Here is a 24,681-nt window from a genome sequence, read left to right as displayed (position 1 = left end):
CGTACATGACGAATGTAGACACTCAAGGGGTTTTCCTTTGCCAATGACTTAAGTTCTTGTAGAAACGCGTCATGCAGTACTTAAGAATAATTCAGAGTAAATCCTGACCCGCGTGTAAATTATGAATGTCGAGAGAGCCATTCTGGAGTTTCCGTAAGGTTGATTAAAATATAACGGCTGCTCTTGACAGAAAAAGCAGCACGACATCCTTGAAAGGAACAAAAGGGTCTACGTGCACTGCACTAAACCAGTTCACAGTGTAAATGGAACACTTACACCCACACCTCTCGGGCCATATATTAAGTAAAAAATGTGCTAATGTGAAAAAAATACGCGGCCGCAAAAAGGGTCATTCCATTATTTCTGTATTTTTTAAACAAATTCACAATGTGTACCCAAACTTATTTCCAGCCGTTTCGAAAAATTGCTAAGATCCAAGTAATCATCACGCCTAACAGTCGCTCTTCTCAAATTGGAATTGTTTCACGATTAAACGGGTAAATGGTATTTTCGGATAAATATTTCATCCCTTTTGAGCTGGGAAATGAAGGCACTTTTCTAAAATAGGCTTAAGAAAATGGAATCAATGAAAGGAAAGTATCTGCTTAATTGATTGAAACACTGCGGGGATGTCCCTATATCTTCACCCGAAAACTATCGAACGGAAGGAATGTTAGGAAAGGAGAGTTGAATAGTCATGGGTATTCAAACTATTTATGTAAAAAAAAAACACCGGATCGCATCAAATAAATAAAGTTTCCCCCTGTGTCTGTCACTCACCTTCCAGTTTCTTTACAATACTCGCACTGTATGTGTCAGCTGCAACAGTGATCAGTCGGTATACATAGGAGCCTCTGCCGGCAGACTGGGTGTTGCGCGCAGCAGCGTGTGTTGCATTTACTCAGCCTGTGACGATCGGTGATTCCGTCACAGGGGAGCGCGGCGCGTGCTGCGTTGATGACCGCGCCTCGGTGACATCGGGCGGCTGCCTGATGCGCGCTGCTATGTGAAGGCGCGCGCCGGCCCGCGCGGGCTGGCTTCCACTCAGCCGCACTGCGCGCGCTCCCCGTTTGTAAACGGCCGCCGCAAGAGGTGGGGGGGGGCCGAAAGAGCTGCTTACACTCTTCCCCCACCGTCAGCAGTTCTCTTCCGTACTTCCAATTACTCATTTGACAATGTGTATTCTCTATGTACACCGATACCTTGCAATATACACGCACACCTCATTGAAATATTGGTGCTCCTTCCCTGTGTGCAATTCCCCGCAGTACCTCCTTAACCCTCAGACACCTGTGAGATACTGTAGAATTGAGGTAAGCTACTCTTCAAGGTTGAAGATTCAAGATAGTTTAATGCCATTTCCAGTACATAAGTGTAATGAAGGACGAATTAATTGTCACTCTATCAATGATGCAGACAAAAAAACACAATAAATATAAATACATATGATAGTTTATGTACATAGATGGATTGCGTGTCTATGGCACAGGAGTCTGTACATTAGGTGACTGACAGGAAATGATAAAGTAGTGGTGGGGGGTGGGTTAGTGGGAGGAGGTGTTGATTAGCCTGACTACTTGGGGAAAGTAACTGTACTTGAGTTTAATAGTCCTGTTATGAATGCTAGGAGTGCGACAAACAGTCCATGAGCTGGGTTGGGTTCCTTCATGATGTAACTGGCCCTTTTCCGGCATTTTTCTGTATATACGTCCTTGATTACTGGTTACATCAACTTCTATGTGGACTGCAATGTTCCGGCAAGAACTGTCCTTTGTTATTCAAATAACAACCCATGGGGAACAAAGGACATTAAGGCCATCCTGAACACTAAAAAGAGGGTGTTTAGAGATGGAAATAGGGAGGAGCTGAGGACAATACAGAGGGACCTGAAAGCCAAGATCAGGGAGGCTAAAGACAGCTATAGGAGGAAGCTTGAGTGGATCCTCCAGCAGAACAACATGAGAGAGGTCTGGAGTGGGATGAGGACCATCACTGGGTTCCGGGAGTAAACTAGCAACAGAGGAGCTGAAGGTAGTGTGGACAGGGCCAACAAACTTAACCTGTTCTTCAACAGGTTTGACACTGTGGCCCCTGCCCACCCCCCGCATGATTCATCTGGTGTCGGCCCCCAACCAACACATACTCCACTCTCCCCTCCTACCCCTCCTCACAGCCCTCCACCCTACTCTCATGACTACACCCCTCCCCCAGCTGATACCATCACGGTGAGCTTCACAGCTGAACAGGTGAGAAGACAGCTGAAACGTCTCTGCCCAAGTAAGGCTGCAGGCCTGGATGGTGTCAGCCCCAGGGTGCCCAAAGCCTGTGCCCCCCAGCTATGTGGGGTACTTCACCATGTCTTCAACCTGAGCTTGAGTCTCCAGAGTTCCTGTGCTGTGGAAGTCCCTGTGCCAAAGATGCCGCTCCCCAGTGGCTCCAATGACTACAGACCGGTGGCATTGACCTCCCACATCATGAAGACCCTGGAGAGACTTGTTCTGGAGCAGCTCCGGCCTATGATTAGGCCACACTTAGACCCCCTCCAGTTCGCCTACCAGCCCCGACTAGGAGTTGAGGATGCCATTGTCTACCTGTTGAACTGTGACTATGCCCACTTGGACAAACCGGCGAGCACTGTGAGGGTCATGCTTTTTGACTTCTCCAGTGCGTTTAACACCATCTGCCCTGCTCTGCTGGGTGAGAAGCTGACAGTGATGCAGGTGGATGCTTCCCTGGTGTCATGGATTATTGATTATCTGACTGGCAGACCACAGTATGTGCGATTGCAACACTGTGTGTCAGACAGAGTGGTCAGCAGCACTGGGGCTCCACAGGGGACTGTTCTGTCTCCCTTTCTCTTCACCATCTACACCTCAGACTTCAACTATTGCACAGAGTTTTGCCATCTTCAGAAGTTTTCTGATGACTCTGCCATAGTTGGATGCATCAGCAAGGGAGATGAGGCTGAGTACAGGGCTATGGTGGGAAACTTTGTCACATGGTGTGAGCAGAATCATCTGCAGCTTAATGTGAAAAAGACTAAGGAGCTGGTGGTGGACCTGAGGAGGGCCAAGGCACCAGTGATCCCTTTTTCCATCCAAAGGGTCAGTGTGGACATGGTGGAGGATTACAAGTACCTGGGGATACGAATTGACAATAAATTGGACTGGTCAAAGAACACTGAGGCTGTCTACAAGAAGGGTCAGAGCTGTCTCTATTCCCTGAGGAGACTGAGGTCCTTTAACATCTGTTGGACGATGTTGAGGATGTTCTACGAGTCTGTGGTGGCCAGTGCTATCATGTTTGCTGTTGTGTGCTGGGGCAGCAGGCTGACGGTAGCAGACACCAACAGAATCAACAAACTCATTCGTAAGGCCAGTGATGTTGTGGGGGTGGAACTGGACTCTGATGGTGGTGTCTGAAAAGAGGATGCTGTCCAAGTTGCATGCCATCTTGGACAATGTCTCCCATCCACTCCATAATGTACTCGTTAGGCACAGGAGTACATTCAGCCAGAGACTCATTCCACCGACATGCAACACTGAGCGTCATAGGAAGTCATTCCTGCCTGTGGCCATCAAACTTTACAATTCCTCCCTCAGAGTGTCAGACCCTGAGCCAATAGGCTGGTCCTGGACATTTCCACTTGGCATAATTTACTTATTATCATTTAATTATTTCTGGTTTTATTTTGCTGTATTTCTACTCTATTATTGGTTGGTGCAACTGTAACGAAACCCAATTTCCCTCGGGATCAATAAAGTATGTCTGTCTGTCTGATGGCAGGTAGGTTGGTGCTGGTGATGTGTTGCACAGTTTTGATGACCTGTTGTAAAGCCTTCTTGTCTGTTGCAGTGCAGTTTCCACTTCTTGCAGTAATGCAGCTTGTTAGGATGCTCCCTACTGCACATCTGTTGAATGATGTGAGTATAGATGCACATAGTCCAGCTCTCTTCAGCCTCCTCAGAAAGTAGAGGCCAATATTGGTGAGCTTTCCTGATTGTGTAGGATGTGTTCTGCAACTATGAGAGGCTGTGCAAGATGTGCACTCCCAGGAGTTTCCGTCGCTCTGCCACCAATGTAAAGAGTGGTGAGAATTCTTCCAAAGTCAATAACCATCTCCATCGTTGACATTGAGAAAGAGGTTATTTGCCTGGCGTCAGGCCTCAAGCTCTTCCACCTCCTCTTTGTAGGCTGTCTCAACGTGGTTGGTGATGAGCCCCACCACTGTTGTGTCCTCAGCGAACTTGACAATGTGATTACTGGGGTGTTTGGCCATGCAACTCTGTTTGAGCAGAGTATACATCATTGGGCTCAGCACTCAGCCCTGGGGGGGGGGGCATTTGTGTTAAAGATGATGGGGAGGGAGAAGAGATTGTCCATCTTGACTGAAGTCTGTTTGTTAGGAAGTCCAGCACCCAGTTGCACAGTTCACCAAGGTCTGAGGGACAATAGTGTTGAATTCCGAACTGAAATCCAGAAACAGCATTCTGACTTTTGCAAATTAAAAGGCGTAAAAAGCTGGTGACAGTTATTGCTGATTTCACTATGCTGCAAGGCAAGTATACTTAGAAGGACATTTAAAAGTTACCGGGAGTATACAGTTATGTATCAGTAGGAGGCAAGCTATAATTGTCAAGTTGGAGAAGGTGGTACTATTACTAGCAAGGTTAGCTGAGTGATTTTGAGTGAGCAGCATATTGGATGGGAGCTAAACTCTGCAATAATTTGAAGAATAAAGTACAAGAAGTGTACAAGCCAAAGGGGGTCCCAACAGAATGCATCCCAGGATCATGGAGGAAATGGGGGGAGAACCAAATATCCTTGAAATAATAGTTCATATATTGCTGTGCAGGTTCCATGGGCACAAAGGGTTGGGGCAGTGTGTGAAGGATAACTACTTAAAAAAGTAGTTGGAATACTTCTGTTTTGCAGTTTCAAGGCAACTCAATGTAAACTGATCATTGTGAATGCTTCTTAAGGCATAAAAAATTGAAAGAAGGTGCACAAGATCATGTTTGGTTTAAAACATAATTGGAGGGAAGGGGGCTGGGAATGTGAGTAAAAACATATTTACACTTCGTGTAATGATGATCTTGAACTCCCTGTGTGGAAGAGAGGTAGAAACCAAATCAGTGAGAGTAAGCAAGTAATTTGATGGGCACATGAGAGCAAAAGAAATTGCAGGGCTCTCCAGAAAGTTGAAAGAAAATAGTATTAACTGGATCGCTCTGCATGGAATTGAAACACTGTATTACCTCTCTTTGTGCCACTTGGTGATCTTAATTGTTTCCATGCCAGTGTTCGTCTAACTGGATCCAGAATGGAGATGATGGAAATTGTGCATTCCAACCTTCTTCGAATAATATATCAGGAAAACTTTTTCAACAACTGATTCAGAGCAGCAAAATTTTTGTCAGAATTAACAAGGCTGAGCTCTTTATCAAGTTATTTTTTCCATTAAGTCTAAAATTCAAAGACTATTATTCCCTTTAATAATGCCCTTATATACATTTTAATCATACTCTTATAACAATGCTGCATCCATCTCCTTATCCTTCTCAATTCCTTCAGCTTTTCCCTTCTTCCTCCCCTTGATCTAAATCACTCCCTGCTTCTCCCCATTTAATCATTGTAATCTAATTATTCCCACTGCTTTATCTTGTTCTCAAAAGTGTCTCTGCTGATCAAAACCATAGCTCAATTTTTAAGTATGCAGTATTAGTAACTAGTTAAAAAATCTATATCATAAGGGATATATTTATACAATACTATGATCTGCTTTTTTTTCAAACTGTGCGAACTATCATTTCATCCAAAGAAATTGACTTGTTTAGCAATTGTCTGATGAAATACAACAGAATGTAATTGCTGGGGCTTTCTTAGGTTTGGTAGATTTCAGCTTTATTCAAAACTGAAGTCATTCAATATTTTTTTTCTCTCTAGAAAATGACTTTTCTCGTCCCAGCTCCTCAGATGGGAAACCTGTCTGGACTGTCTCTGGTATCTGTCTTTACCATGCATGCCTCTGCAAACATGTCACCTTTTAGAAATTGAGGAGATGGTTACCAAGATTCCCCTTACAATCCTACAATGTTTCCTTGGGAAATTCTCTTTTAAAAACAGTATTCAAATTAGATTTCCACATCAGCTTGAAGTAATAATTAATGCCCCAACTAAAATAGAAACATGGGTTTTCAGTCATTGCAATTCCTGACCTTAGAAGCCCACGTGAAAGCTGTTTGCTTTTCAAAACGCAAGAGTAAATACTTGAGGAAATATGGGGAATGGGCTTAAACTGTTGCTTATACTTAACGTATCAGTAAATTAAATGAAACTTCTGCCATGCCAAAAACATATTCTGAAGCTTAGATTTAAAACACTTTTTACTCCATTTTCACATGTATGGAGTCAAACAGTTTTGTAATTCAAGCAGAATCATTTTCTCCAACAATAATTATTTGTTGAGTCTTCACCGGGATTCCCATGGACATTCCACTGAAGAAATGGTAGTCGAATGGGAGAACCCCTAATTACACATGACAGTACATCAGTAAGTTTACCACCTACAGTTGCTGGGATGAGACATTAAACCAATGGTCTCATCTACCATCTGGGGAAAATGTAAAATAGCTAGTAGCTCTATTCTGAAGTGCAGCAAGTAAGTTCTTCTTGTGCCTTTGCAGTATTTATCTTTTAACCAGTCCTATTAAAAACAGATTATCTGAACATTTTCCCATTGTAGTTTCTAAACTTTTGCTCTTTCTGAATTGTTAGCCTTACTTGCTTTATTGCCACAGCAACTGCACTTCAAAATTTATTTCATTGGCAGTGGGATATCCTGGTATCATGAAGGGTACAATGCAAATTTAAGTCTATCATACTACTGGCAAAAGGCAATTAATGACAGAATCCTAGTGGCTACCATACTCTCAATAACTAATCATTGAAAGTTTCAGCAAAAGTTTTCATGAAATCATCCTAATGTTAGGAGAAACTCTAGAAAAAACTTTATTTCTGTATTAAGATATTTTGCCAAGGTATTAATATATTTTAGGTACAAAAATGCATATCAAATTGGTATATTGCAGAGTAGTAAGTAGCTGTAAAGTTTTAGAAAGTGGAATTTCCCCTTTATCGACCCACAGAAAGTATATCATAGCGCACAAAATTTGTGTAGTGTCCACAATAATCACGTGCAGATGTTTTTTTCTCTTATACAGTACTTTCTTTCACATTATTGAATCAAAGTTGATGCTTACTTTTTCTCTTATTCTGATATCCCTTGACTTTCTGTATACACTTTGCTTCTTTTTCATTATTCACTTTATTTTATAATTTTTCTTCCTGTGTGTACCTTCTGGTTTCTTTATTTTCACTTTGTTTGATACTTCAGTTTTCTTATTGCAATTTTGCAACCTGTAGGGGGAAAATGTGAAGAAAATATGGGAAATTATAATTTTTCCTCCAGTTTTTTCATTAATTCTTTATCCTTTCTGGCAAAGTAACAGCCAAGAAAATATAAGATTGTGCAGATATTTTTCCCATTTCGAATTCTTTCTTTCTGAAAGATGCTGATTCAAGCTTAGGTTAACTCCACCGATGCTGCTTGAATTCTAGCACTTTGTAGAAGTGTGGATTCGTTATGCAGTTAACTCACAAAATTGTACTTCACAGTTGGGGCCAATGTTAATTAGCAATTGGTCACATATACCAAGTGTGACGAAGGCCCGTTACTGATTACTCACGTGGCACATTCAGTAAAACACTCAAAGGGTCATCCACACACATTATTCCCCTCTGTCATTGTGGTGAGTGCACGCATCACAATAAATCAACAGTCACAATTTTACACTTATGCCCAGCAGTAATAGGTATGAAAAAAAAGAAGCACACTATGTCACAGTTTAATTATCTCAGGTCAATTTATTCATATTCATCTTTCCAATAAGTGTTTTGCCAAAGTGTCATGATAATTTGACGTTTCTCTTCTCCATAGTCACTGCGTCTGAAATAGAGTTGCTGCATAGAGCTGTCTAATATAGAGGCAGCAGCAACCTGCCCAGGTGTGCTGATGGTGGAGGATACCATCTTTAACTGGGTCAAGGGTTATGTTACCTAATTACTCATCTGGTGGTAAAGTTCTGGGGTTTATTTAAGTTATTTAACCGGGAAATGGTGACTCCTATAATGAGGTATATGTGTTTATTGTGAGAACTGGCAGTAGAGTTTCAGATTGTGTGAAATGGAAGATAATTGAGTGAATTGGCTTTTGGTTGGTCTAGGGGAGGGGCTTAGCAGTTATAAGCCTCGGGTTACCAAAATTTTGGTTTTTATTTTCTGTTTAGTCTGAGGGTGGCTGTTAACCAGACAGGTGACAATTGCAAGCTGTATATATATTGTATTTTTTTTTCATTCTTTTTCTTGTTTTGATGTGGATGTCCAGGTTTTTGTTTTTCCACTATTTTTGTAAATAAAAGCACCTCAATCTATTTTTGCGACTCAGGCCATCTGGCTATTCTTCTTAGACAGTTGGCCCACAGTTATTTGTGACATATGGTGGCAGCAGCGGGATGGCCAGTCGCAAAACTGAGCGTGCTTTAAAATACAAACTGGGTTACGGTCTCAAAACCAGCAACTTCGGATGAAGAATGAGGATGAGTGGGAGACAGCGGCAACTTCAGAGGAAGAAGCACATGGGGCAAGATCCAAAACCTGACAGCTGCAGCCTGGGCCATCGCTGGAAGGGGGTCCCTCAACCACAGAGGTGGTAAATCTCTTCAGGGGTTTTTTAGCCGCCCAGCAGAAGAGAGATAATATTCTCCAGGAAGAGCTCCAGGGCCTGCAGATCTCACTGGAGGCCTCCCAACAGCCAGTCCTACAGCTATCCCCAGCAGGACAGTCCACCACAACAGAAGTTGGGGGCCTTAGACTGGAACTTCCAACTCCAGCGCCCAGAAGGGGAGGCCCACATGACACCTCCGACTTTGGGCAATCGTTGGTGTCTTCCCCTGGCAGACTGGGTAATCCTTCTGTTGACCCCCCAGCAGTCCAGCGTAAGGAACCTAAGATGCCAGTGTATCAACAAGGTGAAGACATTGAAAATTACCTTCTACATTTTGAACGCATGGCAAAAACATGGCAGTGGCCAAGGGAGGAATGGCCCTGTCGACTGATTCCCCTGCTGTACAAGAAAGCCCTGGAGGTTTCATGGCCATGGATGAAGACAAGTCTAACTGTTATAAGGACCTGAGGCTGTTGGCCAAATTTGAAATCTCTTCAGAGACCTACCGTCAACGGTTCTGGGCCACCTCAACACCATCTGGGGAGACACCGACAGACGTATCACCCGCTGAAGGGCCTCTATCGTCGCTGGATGCGGCCAGGGCAGAGGAGTGAGGATCAGCTGGGGGAGACCATCATCCTGGAGCAGCTGCTGCAGGTGCTTCCTCCAGACATCAGGACGTGGGTGAGAGAACATGAACCGGAGGATGGACTGATGGCAGCGAAGTTGGCCATGCAGTACCTGAACGCCAGAAAGGGAGCCCCGTCACGACCAACATGGGTGGATTCCAGGGGCTACAACTGCCCCAGGGACAGCTTTACAAAGAACTTTGAAGGTAATCGGGGTCAAATGACAAGGGACACACTGCTCAGTCATTTACTAAGACTTTGGTATGCTATCATTGTCAGCAACAGGGACATAAAGCGTCTGTTTGCCCCCTGAAGAGACCAAAACTGACTGGACTGTGTTATGTGCCTAGACAAGGTGAGCAGAGTGACTGCCAGGACAGGGAGGGAGAGTCTAGATCTGTTCTGGTAAAAGTTAATGGTAAGCCCTTTACTGGTCTCCTTGATTCAGGTAGTTCCATGTCATTCATAAGAAAAAGTTGTGTGCCCTGTGCTATTGACTACAGCCAGCGATCAGAGGTTTTATGTGTACATGGTGACGGTAAGCTGGAGCCACAGGTAGAACTTACAGTGGAGGTAGATGGACAAAAGTATCTGATGACAGTGGGGGTGGTGGAGAATTTACTAGTGGAGATGCTTTTGGGGTGGGATTTGCCTGTTCTGTATGATCTCCTAAGCAGGGGTAAAAGTCTCGGTAATGTTCATGAACCTGTGTCAGAACCAAAAATGCATGTCTCTTGTTTTGTCATGACACGGTCCCAGGCAAAATCTCAGTCTGGGATACAACCTTTGCCAGACTTATGTGGTAGTCTGTGCAATGCTGGAACGAAAGGACCCAGAAAGACACGGCAGTTAGAGAAACATGCTGGTATACATTTATCTTGTGAAATGCCTGAAAATGCTGTGTCAGATGTTGTGGGAAGTGCCAGAAAACATCACCATGTTACAACAGTCTGATCCTTTGTTAAAGTCTCTGTTAACCAAGGTCTTAACCTCTGTTAATTACACCCCCTGGGTAGGTGGTTCAGTGTATATCCTTCATAACGGCATCCTTTATCAGGGAGAGGAGCCAGGCAACAGGAGGCTAGTGGTGCCAAGTAGTTGCAAGTCATTTATACTACACCTTGCACATACCATTCCCTGGGTAGGACACTTAGGTCACCATAAGACATATCTCAGGCTGGCCTTTCAGTTCTTTTGGCCTTCAATGTACACTGATGTGCAGACATATTGCAAAACGTGCCCAGAGTGTCAAAAAACCAGTGCTGTCCGTAAATCAGACCGAGCACCCCTCCAATCCATGCCAGTGATTACCACCCCATTTAAGTGGATTGCAATGGGCATTATGGGGCCCCTGGATAAAAGCTCAGCAGGATATCAGTACATTCTTGTTGTATGTGATTATGCCACATGATTCCCTGAAGCTTTTCCTCTCTGGTCAGTAACCACTCCAAAACTGATCAGTGCTCTTGTCCAGCTCTTTTCTCGTGTAGGCATCCCGGAGGAAATCCTGACCGACCAGGGAACCAACTTTACAGGACATCTCCTTATCACTCAGACAGATGGCCTGGTGGAGAGGTTTAACCAAACCCTCAAGAGGATGCTCAGAAAGTTTGTATCTGATACAGAGAAGGATTGGGATAAGTGGTTATCCTTTCTGCTCTTTGCCTACAGGGAAGTGCCTCAAGCGTCTACTAGATTCTCCCCTTTTGAACTGCTCTATGATTGGCCCGTCCAGGGGCCCCTGGATCTGCTGAAATGGAACTGGGAGGAGAAGGTGGCAGCTAATCCTGTAGAGGGGCAAGGTGTTGTACAATATGTCCTCCAGATGAGGGACCGGTTGGAGCGGTACCGAGAGGCCAGACTCAACCTCCTGGAGGCCCAGAAGACTCAAAAGTGGTGGTATGACCGGCAGGCACGCCAACGTGAGTTCAAACCAGGTCAAAAGGTCTTGTTGCTCCTGCCCTCCTCATCCAGCAAGCTGCTGGCCAAGTGGCAGGGACCTTTTGAGGTTATAAGGAGGATGGGGCCTACAACACATCAGATCCTGCATTCGAACTTCTCCGGAAACAAAAGCAAAAACAAACATACCATGTGAACCTCTTGAAAGCCTGTGAGGGAAGAAGCAGCCCTCCTTCCTTCACCTCACTACTGGCACGCCAGGTGATTGAGGAAGATGACTCTGAAGGTGTAGTGGAGGCCTGGAAACAGCCTGCCAAGGTGGATCTCTCTCACCTGGATGGTAGGAAGCCAGTTGAATTGTAAGTCATATTCGACACCTTCCCTCAGTTGTTCACACAGAAACCAGGCCATACAGATGTGTTGCAGCATGCCATCTGAGTCAAACCAAGTCAGAGTCCAGTACGGCAGGCATGCTACTGAGTACCAGAACGTCTGGTGAAGGCATTGAAGGAGGAGGTCCGCTTGATGTTGGAGCTGGGAGTCATCAAACCGTCTGAAAGTGAGTGGAGTAGCCCTATTGTCATTGTGCCGAAGAAGGATGGAACTCTTCGCATTTGCATTGACTTTAGGGAACTGAATGCCATCTCATTTTTCTATGCCTACCTGATGCCCCGGATTGAGGACCTGCTGGAGAGGATTGGGAGAACCAACTACATCACCACCTTGGACCTCTGCAAGGGGTATTGGCAGGTCCCCCTGGAGAGCCAGTCCCAGCCTCTCACTGCATTCAGGACTCCTGTAGGCCTCTTTCAGTTCACGGTGATGCCCTTTGGCTTACATGGTGCTCCAGCCATATTCCAGAGGCTTATGGACAGAGTGCTGCAAGGTTGTGAGGACTGCAGCGCCGCCTATTTGGATGATGTGGTAATTTTTAGCCTGACTTGGGAGAAACATCTGGAGCATCTTCGTCAAGTCCTAGGTGCAATCAGTGCGGCAGTACTTACACTCAACCTGCAGAAATGTGAGTTGGCCAGGCAGGAAACCCGGTACCTGGGGTATCAGCTGGGGAGAGGTGAAGTCCGGCCTCAGGTGGACAAAGTTGAGGCCATTCTGAACAGCCCCAGGCACAGGTACAGTGAAAAACTTTGATTCACATGCTGTCCATACAGATCATTCCAAAACATAAGTACATCAAGGTGGTACAAAGGGTAAAACAATAATAGAATGCAGAATAGCGTTACACTTACTGTTACAGAGTAAGTGCAGTGCAATTAAGGTGCAAGAGCCATGCACAAGGTAGATTGAGATATCAGGAGTTCACCATTACTGTACAAGAGCTCTGTTTAGAGGTCAAGAGATCCAACTGGCCTATCAAAGAGAACTGAGGAACAGCTGTGTGCTCTGTCTCACTGAAATGTGGCTTACACCTGCCTCACCACACTGCAACAGACAACCTGATGTCTTCTCAAATAACCAAATATACCATACAGTGCTTCCTCAAAGCAAGAGGAGGAGGGTTTTGCTTCCTAATGAACACCACGAAGTGTTTGGATGTAATGGTCCTGGAAAGTTCCTGACTTGGAATATTTAATAGTGAGGTGCCATCCATGCTACCTACCACAGGAGTTCACTTTAGCTATCCTGATGGCGTTTTACATCACACCCCAGTCAGATTGAAGGCTGCCTCAATGAACTATACTTAGTGATCAACAGCCTGGAAACAGTACATCCTTAGGTCCTCTTCATCGTAGGTGATGACTTCAACTATGCCAAATTTAAGAGTGTGTTAGCAAAGTGCTAACAGCACATCTCGGGTCCCACCAGGGGACAAAACACCCTCAACCATTGCTACACCACCATCAAAGACTCTTAATGAGCCACCTCCTCCCCACACACACTTTAGTGAATCAAACCACCAGGCTGTGCTCCTTATCCCTATAACCATGAGGATCCAGTACAGAAAGTCATACAGTACTGCTCAGAAGAAGTAGATGAATTTTGACATATCTGCTTTGAGTCGTAAGCTCTTCCATATTCAAAGACTCAGCAGCCAACCTAGATGAGTATACCAGAACCATCATGGACTTTATCAATAGAAATGTGGACGAATCTGTACCAAAGAGATCAGTCCATGTGTTCCATTACAGAAACAACGGATGAATCCGTAGATACATTCCCTACTGAAATTTAGGACTATGGTGTTCAAACACTGACCCATATGAGAAATCGCAGTACGACCACTGTAAAGCTATCAGGGATGTCAAGAGACAATACCAGTACAAAATCAAGTCCCAGACCAGTTTTCAGTTATGGCAAGGCTAATGTGCTATAATGAGCTACAAAGTGAAGTTGGACAGCATCACCAATAACAGTGCATCTCTAAACACAAAGTACACTGCAGATGCTGTGGTCAAATCAAGATGTACAAAAAAGCTGGATGAACTCAGCAGGATGCTGCCCGACCTGCTGAGTTCATCCAGCGTTTTTGTACGTCTTGACAGTGCATCTCTTCCTGCTGAACTTTGTGCATTCTATGCATGCTTTGAGCAGAAGGGGATTGGAATGTTACTACCCACCCGACAGCCTCCAGTGCATCTGAATCTATAATCTACCATCACTGTTGCTATTGCCAGATTAGTCTTTCAGAGAGAGCGAATCCATGAAAAGCATCTGGCCCAATTGTGCCCTTAGACCCTGTGCAGATCATCTGGTGGGAATATTTGAAGACATTTTTAACCTCTCCCTACATCAATGTGAGGTTTCCACCCACTTTAAGAAGACCACTATTGTCCTGGTACCTAAGGAAAATAAGGTAACATGGCATAACAACTACTACCCAGTGGCTCTAACATCCACCATCAGGAAGTGCTTCGAGAGGCTGGTCATGGCACACATCAGATTCAGCCTCCCAGTTAACCTTGATCCATTGTAGTTTGCCTGTTACTGAAACAGGTCCATCTGTGGTTGATGCCACTTCCATTGTCCTATAAACATCTTTGGAGCATCTAGATGGCAAAACACCTGTGATCGTCTATTGATTATTAACTACAGTTCTGCCTTTAGTGTGATAACCCCAAGCAAACTCATCTCCAAACTCCTAGCTGAGACTCAACACCTCCCTTTTCAAATGGATCCTTGACTTCCTAACCAATAGACTTCAATCAGTAAGGACACTGGTGCCCCACAAAGCTGCATTCTCAGCCCCCTAATCTACTCTGTATACAATTGTGACTGTGTGTCCAGATTCTGCTCTACCTCCATTTACCAGTTTGTAGAGGACACTACAGTAGTGGGCTGAATCTCAAGTAATGATGAATTGGATACAAGGTGCAGATAAAAAAGCCTGGTGATGGTAAAATGATGCCAATAGTTTCCTCAATGTCAGCAAAGTAAAATAACTAATCATTGACTTCACGAAAGGGGGATGGTGAGGCAGTGCACACACTCCTGGTTACATCAATGATGCTGAGGTCCAGAGGGTTGAATGCTTCAAGTTCCTAGGAGTGAACATCATCGATGGCCTTTCCTGGTCCAACCACAGCCAAGAAAGTTCATAAGAGTTAACAGAAGTAGAGGGATAATTCATAAGACATAGGAACAGAATAAAACCATTCAGTTTATCGTGTCTGCTCCGCCATTGGATTATGACTAATTTATTCTTCCCTCTCAACCCCATCCTCCTGCCTTTTCCCCAAAACCAAGAATCTATCAACCTCTGCTTTGCATATACCCAGTGACTTGGCCTTGACAGCCACCTGTGTCAAAGGATTCCACAGATTCACCACCCTCTGGCTAAAGAAACACCTTAAGGGAAAAGTAATTTTAACCGATTTCGAAAACACATTCAACTATGGCGGATTTTATATCCTTCTTAACCCCATTCTTCTGCCTTCTTCCCTTTGTCAGTAAGGAAATATTGACAAATCCACTTAGGTTTTTATGTTCTGATTGTATTTGTGTTTTTATCATGAATGCTGCTTATATGATGCTCTGAGCCTGTGATGCTGCTGCAAAGAAATTTTTCATTGCACCTGAATGATGACTATTGTCATATGCATGAGTACATATGCATAAGGTGTGATGCTTCAAAAAGGTCGTGTCCATCATTAAGGACCCCCATCACCCACGTCATGCCTTGTTCGCATTGTTACCATCAGGAAGGATGTACAGAAACCTGAAAGCACACACTCAGCAATTTAGGAACAACTTCTTTCCCTCTGCCATCCAATTTCTGAATGCATATTGAGCCCCATTAGCACTGCCTCACTGCTTTTTTAAATTTCTATTTATATATACTTACTGTAATTGACAGTTTTTTACTCCATTATTATGTACTGCATTGCACTACTGCCACAAAAACAACAAATTACATATATGCTGGTGATATTAAACTAAATTCTGATGTATTTGCAAATACATGTACTTATGATAACAAAAATGCAACAATAGACTATGGAAAATATGGAAGTTTCAATTGTTCTTTCAATGGTTTTCTTCTATGTAGTATAAATCTATGGAGATTCATTTGTTATAATACTGGTAATTGGTCTGCAAAAGAATCTAATCTGGGAAACAGAGAAAAATAATGAGGGACAGCTAGGTTCAAAGATTTTCATGCACTAGAAGTATAGGTGAAAGAGAAGCAACTTGGAGGATATCCACAGGGAAAATGGGTAATACAGTCACATGTTTACAAGGCAGTGGGAACATATATCCATAGATATACTGTATGGTAGGAGTAAAACCCTAGTTCCTAGTTGTGATATTGCAAGAGTGATCAAAATCAGTGAAAATTTCAAATGCCATATTTTATCAACTGCATAAGCAGTCTCAGTATCTGTTTGATACATCACATTCTCATCACTCATCCACTAATGATTCCTATCAATCAAGGCTCAAAGCTGCCAATCATGTACTTGCCATAGATACAGCATTGCTGCAGGCTTCATACCCACATTTCACAGCTGGTTCATATAATCCAACGCCCAGTAATAAGAAATACGAGCAGGAGTAGGCCATCCAGCCCATTGAGGCTGCCTCGCCATTCATAGAAAGCCTACAGCACAATACAAGCCCTTCGGCCCATAAAGTTGTGCCAAACATATCTCTACCTTAGAAATTACTAGGGTTACCCATAGCCCTCCAATTTACTAAACACCATGTATCCATCTAAAAGCCTCTTAAAGGACCCCATTGTATCTGCTTCCACCACTGTTGCTGGCAGCCCATTCCACACATTAACCAGTCTGAGTAAAAAAAAAACTTACCCCTGACATCTCTGTACCTACTGTAATGAGAGGAGTCAATTGATAGTGGAATGAAATTTGACAATTCATGCAAAATTGACAAAAATGTTAGAAATGAAACTGTTTCCTCAGTTGCACTGGACAAATTTGATGATAATCTCATCAACACATTACTGACATCCACTGGCAGTATACTGAAATTTTGTTTTGCAATGGTAAAAAAGTTCTTTGGTCTCTCAAATTGACAATAGTGGTCTTTGCACATTCTCAGTGCACCTGAGGGAGTATTCTAAAATACTCAGTTTGCTATTTGCTTGAAATATACTTTTTGCATAGACTATGGATTTGGAAGAAGGGTGGATATTACAACAGTTTTGTGCTGCATAACTGGGTTTTGTAAATTTATACAAAAAGAAAGTGCTCAGAAATTATCAACTCATCCTAAGGGCTGATATCTTGCAAAGGGCTGATTTTATGATTAAAATGTGAAAGCAGCAAATCCTGATAAGTGTATGTCCGTACAATCAAACAACATTGAAGCAGGAGTTGGTCCAGTAGTTCCACAAACTACTGCAGGATTCACTGAGATCATAACTGATCTTATTTCCCATCCAATGCTTATTCCTCTTGATTCTTTTAATATCTCAAAAATACTCAATGACAATGCATTCACAACCCACATTGTACCTCTCTGCCAGTGTCAAAATAGTGAGCATATAAGAATGAATTCTGGCTGCTCTACCCAATGAGAACATGTAGTATGCTGGAGACTCAAAACTACAGACTGGAGACATGGAGCACTAGGACCATGCAAACTCTCTGACAGTGCCATAACAGACTTAAGAAACTTTTTTTTCTTCTTAAGGATGTTCTTACACATGTACACATTGGAAGCTTGCCACAGAAATTCTATTATTATAAGATTTTATAAGATATGGTCATTGTGGAAGGGCTAAGGGGAGAAAGAACTATGGCTTTTCTGCTGAGGAGTAACATTCAGAAGGAGCACTGGCTTATGTACACAGTTACAAAGGCAAACACTGGTGAAAACAGATCATTAGATGGGATCAAATCAAACTTTGTGTTAGACAGCACTTAACCCTGGGGTTTGCATGGGGTTAGAGGCTGTCTGAGACAACGTTTTCATGAAAAAGTAAAGATCCCTCTATATAAGATAAATATTAGCTTTACTTGTATCACATACATCAAAACATACTGTGAAATAATTCATTTGCATCAGCAACCAGCACAGTCTGAGGATTGTGATAGGCAGCCTGCATGTGTCGCCATTCTTCCAGCACCAACATAGCAAGCCCACAACCTACTAACCCAATACATCTTTGGCATGTGGGAGATAACCGGAGCACCCAGAAACAGTATGGTCATGGGAGAATGGACAAATTCCTTATAGACAGCAGTGAACTTGAACCCAGATCACTCACACTGTAAAGCATTAAGCTAGCTGTAATGCTGCTGTGTTACTCTTACAGCCAGTAAGTTAGTCAACATCTGTGGAAAGGAAAGAAGAATTAGTGTTTTGAGTTCGTGATCTTTTGTTATTAGTCAGAAATGCTGGAATAATTTAGATTTTTAATTAAACCCCTTAAATTTGTTGTTTTATTTATGAGAAAGATTTTTAGCATCTGCTTCAGACTGCACCCTAGGGTTCTGAAAGAGGTAGTGCTAGAGATTGGAGTACTTGCTGACACAGGACAAGAGAGCACAAAGTCGGCATGGTTTCCTTAAGGGAAAATCTTGCCTTACAAACCTTTTGGAGTATTTTGAGGAGATTACAAGTCGGATAGATAAAGGAGGTGCAGTGGGTGTTGCATATTTGGACTTTCAGAAGGCCTTTGACAAGGTGCCACACGTGAAGCTGCTTATCTAGTTAAGAGCCCATGGTATTACAGGAAAGTTACTGGCAAGGTTAGAGCATTGGCTGATTGCTAAGAGGCAGTGAGTGGGAATAAAAGAATCCTTTTCTGGTTGGCTGCCAGTGACTAGTGGTGTTCCGTAGGGGTCGGTGTTGGGACAGCTTGTTTCTATGCTGTAGATGATTTAGATGATGGAATAGATGGCTTTGTTGTCAGGTTTGCAGATGATACAAAGATTGGTGGAGGGGCAGATAGTGTTGAGATTTTCTCTTGTTTGCTGTTTGAGTATTGTGAACGTTTTGGGCTCCTTATCTGAGAAAATATCTGGAGAGCTTTCAGAGGAGGTTCACATAGATAATTCAGGGAATGAAAGGGTTAAGATATGAGGAATGTTTGATAGCTCCAGGTCTGTACTTGCTGGAATTTAGAAGGGTGAGGGGCGATCTCCCTGAAACCTTTTGAATGTTGGAAGGCCTGACAGAGTAGATGTGGAAAGGATGTTTCTCATGGTGGGAGAATCTAGGACAAGATGGCACAGCTTTCGGTTAGAGGGATGTCCATTTAAAACAGAGAGGTGGAGAAATTTCTTCTGCCAGAGGATGGTGAATTTGTGGAATTTGTTACCACAGGCATTGTTGAGGCTTTGTTGTTGAGTGTATTTAAGGTGGAGATTGATAGGCTCTTGATTGGCCATGGCATCAAAGGTTACAGGGGAAAGGCCGGGAAGTGGGGCTGAGAAGGGACAAAAAAAGGATCAGCCATGATTGAATGGTGGAGCAGACTCGATGGGCCAAATGACTCAATTCTGCTCCTATGACTTATGGTCTTGTAGTCTTATCAGGCCTTCTAGTGCCTACACTTCAACATCAAGAACTGTGTGCACAGCTTGTACACATTTTCAGGGCTAGATCACAGCAAATGACCAGACTCATTGAAGTAACAGAATATTTGCTTTCAACATGTCCAGTGAGTATCTCATGTTTTCCTTCTACTCATTGGAGTTCCAAAGAATGAGAGGCGATCTTATTGAAACATATAAGATTGTGAAGGGGCTTGATCGGGTGGATGCGGGGAGAATGTTCCCAATGATGGGTGAAACTAGGACTAGGGGGCATAATCTTAAAATAAGGGGATGCCGTTCCAGGACTGAGATGCGGAGAAATTTCTTCACTCAGAGGGTAGTGGGGCTGTAGAATTTACTGCCCCAGAGAGCTGTGGAAGCTACTACACTCAATAAATTCAAAACGGAGATAGACATTTTCCTGGATAAAAATGGCATTGGGGATACGGTGAGCGAGCAGGTAAGTGGACATGAGGCTAGGTTTAGATCAGCCATGTGATCTCCTGGACCAGTTTTCGATAGCCTGGATGGGTCGGAGAGGAATTTTCCAGATTTTTTCTCCTCAATTGGCAACTCGGTTTTTTTCCCCGGGTGATCACATGGGTTTGGGTGGGATGAATAATAAAATAAAATGGGCGGCATGGTGCCCTGTTGGTTGGCACTGTTGCCTTGTGGGATTCGGTGAAAACTAGAGTTAAGATTGGATCAGCCATGATCTTGTTGAATGGCGGAGCAGGCTTGAGGGGCCGATTGGCCTACTCCTACTCCTATCTCTTATGTTCTTATGTTTTTATGTTCAGCTGGGATTTATGAATTGGACTGGTGAGTTCAAGATTTTTATTTAAGATAACCTTCTGAATGTGGCAATTTTCTTGGTATCTTGCATTTATCTCCAAGAAAGAACTTTAATGATTGCATATATCCTGTATGTTAATTTAATACCACAAAGTCTTGCTCATGAATGCTATAGCAATGTCAAAAAGAACCATTTGACCAAGTTGAAGTAATGTACCCTTGTGTTGAAAGAATTGCAGATGCGTTGTATATGTGAATAAACCTCTCTGCTAGTCATTTCTTTGGAAAGCTGATGTAGTCATTACATGTTGTTACGAACCCCGTAACTGGGTCACTTACCAGCAAAGAGAGAGAGGTCCGCTGAAATCTGATGGTACTATTTTTAAACGTTTTTATTTATAAAGGGGCACAAAAGTAAGGTTAATACAAACATTCAGATAATATACGTCGTCAATACTCAATCTAAAGCGCGGGTATAGTAATAATCAACAATAAGAAGTAGCTCTGTCGTTTGTCTAGGGGTAAAACTATTGTCCGATGGAAATATCAAAGTCTCGGAAGTTCATACAGGCTTTTAGCCTTTTCAGGGACCGCTGGGGTCTCACGTGTTGGAGCGAGAAAATAAACTTGCCAGCCTTTTGTACTCAACTCGTTGAATCGGGAACGTGGGTTCCCCGTTGTCATTTCGAAGTCTTTTTCGGGGTTATCAGCCACTCGTTCCCCAAGCTAGGGGAACCGAATCACACATGGCTCCCGAACAGCTTCCCATCCTCACGGGAGCGATGAGCGATGGTCTCTCCTTCTGGTGCGTCACTGGGGTACTGCCTCCTGCAGTCTCCTTTTTATCATGACTGGCAGATTTGTAAATGTCAATCAAGATAGGGTGATACAATCCCCACCCCACATTGCCCGAGGGTGTCCATGTCCCTGATAGCTGGCACGTACTATAGAGTTGCAATTCACACAGGTGCCTCTAAGAACAATGGTCAAATCCGTTGCATTGTCTCTCATTTCCTGGGTCCAAGACCCGAATTAATAGCGATCTTGCGATTCTCCGGAAGGAGGGGGCTGGTCCCGCACCCTTCGGCCCCTCAGAGCTGTGGTACATTCATAACAATATTTACTTGCAGAATTGTTGATCTAACCATTCTGAATTTAGAATTTGGATGTTATTTAGAATTAATTTATTTAAATTTTACATCACTTACAAAGAAATTAATTGTCATGTTGACTTTTCATCACCATGAGAGATTGGTCTTAACAAAATTGATGGGTGACACTGCAAAAGGTGAGACTGCTCATTATCATCAGTTTTGATTTCCAACTATTTTGTCAGCCTCCTACATTCCATGCTATCCCAAATCTGTCGTTTTGTTCCTTCTTCCCAACCCAATTTTTTCTACATCGACTTGAACCATTTTCTCTTATTTTGTTGTTTCTGGATAGTGCTTGATCTTCAGAGTATTCCCCGGATACTCATTTTTGTTTCTTAAAGTGTCTCTGTAAACTAGTGTCCTTGAAATACTGGCAAAATCTTTTGACCCTTCTCATGGTAACATTTGGACAGACTCATTATAATATCAACACACCGGTCTATGCATATTCTAACAATCGTGTCCATATTCCTTCCTTTACTAGCTTCATGGAGAAAATGTAAATTTTCAGAGATGCTCCTTAAATTGAGAGAAAAACAAATTTCACTGGCAGATTTTTAAAAAAGCGTAATAATAAATTCAATTTAAACTGAAAATGGAAGAACATAATTAAAACATAATTTAAAATATCCAAAGCAAAATAGGAATAATTCAATTCCAGAAACGTGGAACACATCTGAAGGAAAGTAATTTTCAAAAGCTATGAAATAAGTTTTTAAAACGCATTTATTGTTATTAGCCTTCAGATCTTTTCTAACAAATTCAGGTCAGAGAATTCACTCAGGATTTTTCTAATACTAGATGAAAACTTAACAGTTTATTTGAAAATGTAGAAGACAGAACCAAACCTAAAAGAAAGGGAAACTTAGATCTTTTAACACTGTAGATAGAGAAATACTCTCACTTAGATACTGTACGTCCTGAAAATCCCAGTGAAAAAGACTTGAAGCATATACTGTAGCTGCAGAAGTTAGCGAGTTACACAAATCTTAGCCTGAAGCTCTATCTTTAGCCACAACAATGTTATGTTTAAATTACAATTATTGTTGTAAAATAGGGAATACGCCAGAGAATGTGTGCACATAAAAACTCTATTTACATGATGCTTGGATCAACATTGAGCTGGGCATTAATGACAACCAACTGCTTCTTTAAATTAGTGTCATGGGACATTTTGTACTCAACTAAGTGGACAGATAAAGCGTGGGATAAATATTTAATTTATTGTAGTTTCTTTACAGTTCTGCAACAGAAGGCTAGTTTAAATTTTGTACTCTAATCTCTGCATTGGTAAAACCCAGGCGCTTCTGGGTTTTAATGAGACCTACTCACCAACAGTGGCTAACTAAATCTTATTATTTTGCTTGCTTTCTCCAGACACAGCAGTCAAATATTCATGTTCATATTTCTGAACGTGTCTGTGTAAGGTCAGTGAAAGTAGATTGTGCCATTTAAGAGTAACACGTACAAAATGCTGGAGGATCTCAGCAGGTCAGGCAGTATTAGGCAATGATTCTTCATTGTGACTGTGAACACAGGATATGGGAAGTATAGGTTACATACCTTGTACTCCTGATGCAGTGCCAAACTCCAGATGGGATGCTAACAATACAATGAGAATGGAAAAGAAGCTAGGAAAGATGACGCTAGAGATCTTTGCAGACCCAGGGGACTCCTTCCAGTTCTTCCATGAACAGTTTATTCTTCTCTTGTGCCTTTCTTTTCTTTTCCAGGTGGTTGGAGTTCTATTGGAGTCCATAATACAGTTCAAACTAGGGTCCTCGCAAGCACTGGAATTTTGGACCAGCTGTGTGGCCTGCGCCTGTCTGTGAATGGAGTAACAGCAGTTTCTGTGCTGCTCCTAGTTTTGTTCCTTTCCCCCTAGTTTAAACTACAAATTTAACATTTTTAGTTGCTGATTCTTGAAGGAGAACAATATGTCTTTGAGGAGTGGGAAGAACTTGTCTGAACCTAGTGATAAAGGCAACAGAAAAGGAAAGATGCAAAAGGAAAGATGTGATGAAATGCCGTCGTGGGCCGGAGATATGGTTTGTACACTGAATTCAATTAAAGACCAATTGGAAAAGGACAGTAATGAAATGATGTCATTGCTGGGAAAACTTAAAGATCTGGAAACTCAAGTCATTACACATAAAGAGGAATTGAAGGTAACTAAGCAAAAATTGCTTGAAACTACAACTTGTTTGGAAAGATATTGAAATAAGATTATAGACCTGGAAACTAGGTCTCACCGAAGGAATATACGAATTGTTGGGCTGCAGGAAGGAATTGAAAACGGAGACTTAACTGTTTACTTTGGTAAGCTTTTTTATACCTTATTTCCTACTATACTATCACAGCAGCCTACTATAGAAAGAGCACACAGATTGTTTACTTTGAGACATCAAGATAAACCATGGTCTGTTTTGGTCTGTTTTCATCATTTTAAGATTAAGGATCAAATAACGCAATAGGCAAGAAAGCAAAGAGTTTTCAGATTTGAGAAATCTGAGCTCCGCTTCTATGAAGATTATCCAAAGGAGGTAATGGAGCAAAGATCAAAATTTGCTCTGGTAATGAAACAGGTCTATGAAAAGAAATTGTTTCCTTCCTTGTGTCGCCCAACAAGAATGAAAGTTTTTCCTCCTGATTCTCCTCCTCGTACATTTTTTGATCCTAAAGTTGCACTGGCATTCGTTCAAACCATACCTGCTGTAATTGCCGATTGAACTGTCTGGAAGGTTGTTTGGTTATCTGCATTAGCATTTCTGATAGAAGATTTATGAAGGCTGATTTATGAAGATCAGGAGACTTGTTCATTATTGCATATCATCGGTTTGTTTTGGAAAGAAGATTCATGGTTCAAGTATGACTGTTTAAATGGTTATTCGGACATTCGACTGAGAAAAAGAAGATAAGAGGACTTACTCCTTTAACGTAATATCTGGTTTGATGTTTTTTTTTGTTTCTTTCTTAATTAACTAACTGGTAGGTTTTCCTACTAATGGGGCTATTTCCATATATATACAAACCCCATTTCCAGAAAAGTTGGGATATTTTCTAAAATGCAATAAAAACAAAAATCTGTGATATGTTAATTCATGTGAACCCTTATTTAACTGACAGAAGAACAAAGAAAAGATTTTCAATAGTTTTACTGACCAACTTAATTGTATTTTGTAAATAAACACAAATTTAGAATTTGATGGCTGCAACACATTCAAAAAAGTTGGGACAGAGTTAAAATAAGATTGAAAAGTGCAAAGAATATTCAAGTAACACCGGTTTGGAAGACTCAACATTAAGCAGGCTAATTGGTAGCAGTTGAGGTATCATGACTGGGTATAAAAGTAGCGTCCATCAAAGGCTCAGTCTTTGCAAGCAAGGATGGGTCATGGCTCACCCCTTTGTGCCAAAATTCATGAGAGAATTGTTAGTCAGTTCAAAAGGAACATTTC

At 42.3% G+C, this 24,681-nt stretch overlaps 1 protein-coding gene across 1 annotated transcript in view; it reads right to left on the bottom strand.

The window, feature by feature from the left end:
• LOC140728359 (signal transducer and activator of transcription 4-like) overlaps positions 1-906 on the bottom strand; it is a 122,415-nt gene extending 121,509 nt beyond the window's left edge. The window contains exon 1 of the mRNA XM_073046970.1: positions 781-906. The gene's annotated coding sequence lies outside the window, so the exon portion shown is untranslated. The remainder of the gene's footprint in view (positions 1-780) is intronic.
• Positions 907-24,681: the final 23,775 nt, after the last annotated feature.

Source organism: Hemitrygon akajei, chromosome 5 (assembly GCF_048418815.1).
Source record: "Hemitrygon akajei chromosome 5, sHemAka1.3, whole genome shotgun sequence".
Classification (NCBI taxonomy): Eukaryota; Metazoa; Chordata; class Chondrichthyes; order Myliobatiformes; family Dasyatidae; genus Hemitrygon; species Hemitrygon akajei.
This window is presented reverse-complemented; position numbering and strand designations above follow the sequence as displayed.